Source organism: Balaenoptera borealis (assembly GCF_965194805.1).
Source record: "Balaenoptera borealis genome assembly, chromosome: 13".
NCBI lineage: Eukaryota > Metazoa > Chordata > Mammalia > Artiodactyla > Balaenopteridae > Balaenoptera > Balaenoptera borealis.
Window position 1 is genome coordinate 98,618,424 of NC_138870.1, and position 6,814 is coordinate 98,625,237.

Sequence of the window (6,814 nt, forward strand, 5' to 3'; positions counted from 1 at the left end):
ACCCCACACGGCGGTCACTGACGCCCCCAGACTGGACCCCGCTGTCCAGCAGTCCCAGCGAGCCCGCGCCGCTGCTCCCCGCTCCGGCCGGGCTTGCACGGGTACGGGCTGCAGGCTTCCAGCCGACGGGCGCGGGGGCGGGCGTGACGGAGGCTGAGGCCGCGCGCCGGGCGGGGGGGCGTGCCCCGGGGCGGGGCGGGGTGGCCAGCGGTTGGCGCTGGGAACCGGCGAGCGCCGCCCGCCCACGTGACCCACTGGCCCGCCCTGCCCCTCCGGGGATGGAGGCGGGGCAGTTATTGCGATCGCCTTTCGCCTAGGCGGCATCCCCACCCCCTACCACTGGGGGAGCACCAGGGTCAGGAGCTAGCCGTTATCATCCCATTTTGCAGATGAAGCGAAGAACTGAGGCCTTCCCAGAGTCACAGGTAGCCGACCGGGTGTCAAAGGGGTTAGCACCATGCCCCCCCTTGTCGGGGCCGCAAAGCGTTGGTCTCCTTTCCTTTGGATTATGTTGGAATGGAAGCTCCAAGAGGGCAGGAACTGTGCCATCCTCCTGTTCGCTGTTGTGTCCAGAGCACAGTAGGCACGCAGTAAATCATTTGAACAAATAACGCTTACTCTGGGGGCTTCCCTGGTGCCAATGCAGGGGACTCGGGTTTGAGCCCTGGTCAGGGAAGAGCCTACATGCCCGGAGCAACTAAGCCCGTGCACCACAACTACTGAGCCCGTGTGCCACAACTACTGAAGCCCACGCGCCTAGAGCCCGTGCTCGGCAACAAGAGAAGCCACTGCAATGAGAAACCCGCGCACCACAACGAAGAGTAGCCCCTGCTCGCCGCAACTAGAGAAAGCCCACGCGCAGCAACGAAGACCCAACGCAGCCAAAAATAAATTATTTTTTTTAAAAAAAAAGGAAGAAAAAAAAATTTTTTCTCTATTAAAAAAAGATAAATAACTCTTACTCTGGCCCTTCGCTATCTCTCTAACCTCAACATGAGTCGTCTTGCCCTCTCCCCAAAGATCTTGTGAAATAACTGCGGGAAGGCCAGACAGGTGTGATATGATATGGAAACGAGCACCCAGCCTGCACAGCAGTGGTGCAGAGGAGTTAATCCAATTTACAGGATAGGTTAAGAGAGACCAGCTAGGAGGCTTCAGTGAAACCCAGAGCAGGGATGATAGTGGTCTGGGTTTAAGGGGTGGCAGTAGGGATAGAAAGAAGAGGAAATATCTGAGATAAGTTTTGGAGAATTAAAGGGATTTGCTGACGGATTGAAAGTAAGCGATAAAGAGGGAGGAATCACGAGGAAGTTCCTGAGTGGCTGATGGTGCTGGGTACTGAAATGAGGAAAACTAGAAGAGAAATAGGTTTGCAGTAAGGGAATAAAGTGTTCTGTTTTGCAGTTTATGATGTAAGCTATCTCTACAGATGGGTATATGAGTCTGCAACTCAGAGGACAAACACACAGGCTGAAGATTGGAATCCGGGGCATATAAATGGCATTAACAGCATTAAGAATGAAAGACATCAGGCTTCCCTGGTGGCGCAGTGGTTAAGAATCCGCCTGCCAATGCAGGGGACACAGGTTCGAGCCCTGGTCCTAGCAGATCCCACATGCCGCAGAACAACTAAGCCCATGCGCCACAACTACTGAGCCTGCGCTCTAGAACCCACGAGCCACAGCTACTGAGCTCGTGTGCCACGACTACTGAAGCCCACACGCCTAGAGCCCATGCTCCACAACAAGAGAAGCCACCGCAATGAGAGGCCCGGGCACTACAACGAAGAGTGGCCCCCGCTCTCCGCAGCTAGAGAAAACCCGTGCGCAGCAAGGAAGACCCAATGCAGCCAAAAATAAATTAAATAAATTTAAAAAGGAATGAAAGACATCACCTTCAGTGAGAAGTAAAGAGAAAAGAAGCAGGTCCAGGACAGAGCCCTGGAGATCACCATTACTTAGGGTTGAGGTAGAAGAGGAAGGCCCTGCAAAGGAGAGAGTATTGGCCAGAGAGGCAGGAGGAAAACCAAGAGGGACCCAGAAAGGACAGTGTTTCAGGAAGGATGGAGTCATCGGTTATGTCCGATGCCACTGAGAGAAGAAAGATGTGGCTCTACATCAGAGAAGCTGTACTTGAACTTGACAGAGTGCTTTTGGTGGAGTGTGGGGATAGGTGGAGAAGTGAGGAGAAGCCGAAGTGGAGGTAGTGTGTGCAGACAATTCTTTCAAGACATTGGGGAGTGGAATAGCACCATGGCCGGGGACAGAGGAGGTGATTTCAAGGGATTTATTTGTATAGGATGGGTGACACATGAGCACATTTGTGCTGTTACTGGGATCTGACAGAGGGCGAGAGATTAATGATCCCAGAGAGACAGGAACAGTGAATCACAGAGGGAAGCCCCCCAAAAGAAGGGAGTATATGAGGTTGTGTGTAAAGGCATGGCTCAGACCAGCCAAAAAGCAAGCGTAACTTTGCGACAGCTCAGACAAGGCCCAGGAGCTCCACTGCAGAAGGAACAGTCACACTGTTCCAGGGTGGCCACTGTTGCTTAGCAACCTGTGTTTAATAAGATGTTTCAACTGAATTCCTAATTAACCGCCATTTCAACTTATGCTAACAGTTTCTGTCACTGTGGGGTCCTGCCTCAGCTTCCTTCCCTCCCCCAAAGCCTGGTACTTTTGTTTCTTTTGTTGAAATGCATGAAACTGGAAAGCTCGGGTTTCCGCTTTCCTCTACTGTTAATGATATATGCATTAAGATGTGAAAAATAATACATCACAGAGAAGATGGATTTAGGGACTCTCATTCTGTCTTAAAGGGAGGTTGTCAAAAATTGCAGGATTTACATCTCCAGGTCAGGCCTCTCTGGTGAGCTCCAGCTGCCTTCTTGCCCTCTTGGAGGCATGCCAGACCAAGCAGAATTCTTAATTCCCTCTATTCAGCCACCCAAACTCACTTATTCCTTGTACAGTTTTTAACCACTACAGAACATGGTCCCACCATCTACCCATTTGACATGTTTACCCAGAGTCATTCTGGATTCCTCCTCTTCCAAACCTACTCCATACAATTAATTACTGCCTCCAACATATTTCTCAAATTCTTCTACTTTTCTGTATGCCTTCTAAGTCTGCCCTGGCCCAAGCCACCATCGTCCTTCCCCTGGATCAGTCCAGGAGCCTTCTAACTGGTCTCCCTGCTGCTTCTCTTGACCCACCTCCAATCCATTCTCCACACAGCACCCAGAGCGTGAGCTCTTAAAACATAACCTGAACAATTTACTCCCCTCCCTAAAACCTTTAAAGTTTTCCCATTATATTCTCCCGCCAACTGGAGCTGTTCACCTCCCTCTCTAAATTCTGTGTCTGTGCCTGGAATGACCTTTCCCCAGCAACTCTCTTCTCCTAACTGGCTCCTTCTCATCCTGCAAGTCAAGGCCTTCTCCCCACACCCCCTCTGCAGGTGCTCCCTTCCCTATTCTCCATCACAGTGCCCTGCTAATTTCCTTCTCAGTTGGAACTAGATGTTTGTTCAGTTTCCACTATCGCCCTGCAGGAGGCAGTAAACTCCATGAGGACAGAGCTGTTCACCTGTGTCTCCTCAGTGTCCAGTGTGGTCCCAGGCACAGAGTAGGCACTAAATAATATGATGAATAAGTTGATTTGTTTGCCAGGAGCAGATTCTCTGTCTGTGAGATTCATGGCTGTGCATTTATAAAATTAATAAAAGTTTAAGCAACTCACAAAAGTTATTCTTCTAGGTAGGTTTACTCTTCTAGTTGCTGCCACCTAGCATCTAATAGGATGATAATAACTACCATTTACTCTGCCCAGTATGTGGCAGGCACTGCACATTTATTATTTCTAATTCTTACAAAAACCCAATGAGGTGGTCTTACTCCTATTTTACAAATTAAAACTCTGGGGTGTATATCCGAAAAAAAACGAAAACACTAATTCAAGAAGGTACATGCACCCCAACGTTCATCACAGCATTATTTACAATAGCCAAGAAATGGAAGCAACCTAAGTATCCAGCAACAGATAAATGGATAAAGAAGATGGGGTATATGTATACAATGGAATATGACTCAGGCATAAAAAAGAATGAAATTTTGCCATTTGCAATAATATGGATGGACTTGGAAGGTATTATGCTAAGTGAAATAAGTCAGACAGAGAAAAACAAATACTGTATGATATCACTTATATATGGAATCTAAAAAATAAACTAGTGAATACAACAAAAAAGAAAGAGACTCGGGGGACTTCACTGGTGGTGCAGTGGTTAAGAATCCGCCTGCCAATGAAAGGGACACGGGTTCGAGCCCTGGTCCAGGAAGATCCCACATGCCACGAAGCAACTAAGCCCATGCGCCACAACTACTGAGCCTGTGCTCTAGAACCCGTGAGCCACAACTACTGAGCCTGTGTGCCACAACTACTGAAGCCCACGCTCTAGGGCCTGTGCTTCTCAACAAGAGAAGCCACCACAATGAGAAGCACACACACCGCAACGAAGAGTAGCCCCCGCTCGCCACAACTAGAGGAAGCCCGCGTACAGCAACGAAGACCCAACACAGCCAAAAATAAATAAATAAATTTATAAAAAAAAAAAAAGAAAGAGACAGATATAGAGAACAAACTAGTGGTTACAAGTGGGGAGAGGAAAGGGGGAGAGGCAAAGTACTATGTACAGATAAGTAAGCTACAAGGATATATTGTATAATATAGGAAATATAGTCAATATTTTGTAATAACTATAAATGAAATATAACCTTTGAAAATTGTGAATTACTATGTCGTACATCTGAAAATTATATAATATTGTACATCAACTATACCTCAATTTTAAAAATCTTTGTTGAAGAAACAGGGAGAAAAAAGCAGCAGCCTGTTGTAATCCTTGAAGTCTCATTAACTAGCTCTTTAGTCTTTGAGCACTTAGTGTATGCTAGGCTCTAGTCCATGTTTTTGGCTCTGGAAATACAGCAGAGAACAAGACAGACTTAAGTCCCAGTCCTCAGGAGGCTTACATTCCAGTGGCAGGAGATAGGCAATAAACAAGTAAACTAATGAATGAGAACATTTCAGAGAGAAACAAGTGCTACAAAGGACTGTAAAATGGGGGAAGAGATACAGAGTGAGGGGAGGGAACAACCACTTTAAATAAGGTCCCAGACGAGGTGACTTTGAGCTGAAATCTAAAAAGATGAAGATCCATCCATGAGAAGAGCCATGGAAAGAATATTGCATACAAGTAGAACAGCAAGTGCAAAGGCCCCGAGGCCAACTCAAGCTTGGCAGTCAAAAACAGAAAGAAGAGGTGAGTGGATGGATGCAGCAAAAGGTAGAAAGGATGGTACAAGAGGAGGTTGAAAAGAAAGCTGGGGCCAGGTTATTGTCGATTGTTTGGATTTCATTCAAAGTGCAAGGGGAAGCTATTAGGGGTTTTAAGCAAGAGAATGAACATGGTCTGGTTTGTGATTTTAAAAGATCACCTGCCTGGATTAAAGAAGATGAAGATTCAAACCAAGAAACCAGTTGGAGGGCTGCTGCAGTGGACCAGTGGCTTGTATTAGGGTGGTAGAGGTGGAGAAATACAGGATACATTTTGGAGGTAGAAGAACCAACAGGGACTTCCCTGGTGATCCAGTGGTTAAGACTCCACGTTCCCAATTCAGGGGGCCCGGGTTCTATCCCTGGTCAGGGAACTAGATCCCACATGCCACAACTAAAGATCCACATGCCATAATGAATATCCAGCGTGCCGCAACTAAGACCTGGTGCAGCCAAATAAATAAATATTTTTAAAAAAGAACCAACAGTTTTTGTGGATAGCACAGATATGGGGTTGGAGGTAGAAAGGGTTGAAGAAAAGAAAGAAATCAGGAAAGACTTTCACATATTACTGGTGGACCTCAAATTTAGAAATATATTTAACATATGTTGAGCCCCACTTATTACAGTTAGATTCTCAGTTAATTAGAGTACAGCATAGCATAGGGAAAGAATTTGGACTAAATCTTAAAGTCCAATCCTGTGTGATGTTAGAAAGTGTCTAAACCCAGAGCCACTGTTTCCTCATCGTCCTCATTTTTTTTTTTTTTTTTTTTTTTCCTTTTTGGCCGCACTGCAGGATGTGGAACTTCCCGGACCAGGGATTAAACCCGTACCCCTGCAGTGGAAGCGCAGAGTCTTAGCCACTGGCCACCAGGGAAGTCCATCCTCATCTTTAAAAGGGTGATTGATTGTCCCTGATTTGAGATGTTTGTAAAGCTCTACGACAGCACCTAAAACTCCGAGTGTGTAAGGAGGTTGTGGGAAATACAAGAGGAAAGAGGCAGAGAGCCACGTATCTGAGTTTTTTTTCAGGAGATGGTGATGTAAGAGGGAGTTCTGCAGGATTTTGAGCATGCGGGACATTTACAGCATTGGGCATAAGAGTATTCCAGTTTCTGCCTGAACCGGAAAAGAGTCTCTCTGCTAGCATCCCCGCCCTAGGGCACCTTAAATTTCTGATCAGGGAGAGTGCGAGGTTATTCCTGGCGCCTGGACAGTACGTATCTTAGGTATTCAATAACTGTTTAATGAAGAATGGAGTTGGAGTGATAGCAAGAGGTTGGCGTGGAGAAACGAGAACAGTCCGCGCGAGCCGCCGCAACTCTAGGGCCCGGGGATTTTCACGTCGCTATAGCAACGCCTCCTACTTCACGCGCACCCAGGGGAACTACAAGTCCCGTAAGCGTCCGCGGCTTACCCCTCTCCCGGGGAGGAGGGGCACAGGGGAGCGCCGAACCGGCTTTACCTCT

The 6,814-nt window shown here is 47.3% G+C and overlaps 1 protein-coding gene across 2 annotated transcripts in view; it reads right to left on the minus strand.

The window, feature by feature from the left end:
- The window catches only part of LOC309608976 (glycine cleavage system H protein, mitochondrial-like), a 37,647-nt gene extending 37,512 nt beyond the window's left edge, over window positions 1-135 (minus strand). The window contains exon 1 of one of the 2 annotated variants that reach the window (XR_014233173.1): window positions 8-135. The gene's annotated coding sequence lies outside the window, so the exon portion shown is untranslated. Of the gene's footprint in view, window positions 1-2 lie in introns of both variants that reach the window. The other variant, XR_014233174.1, reaches the window with a different exon arrangement.
- Between the last annotated feature and the right edge of the window lie 6,679 nt (window positions 136-6,814).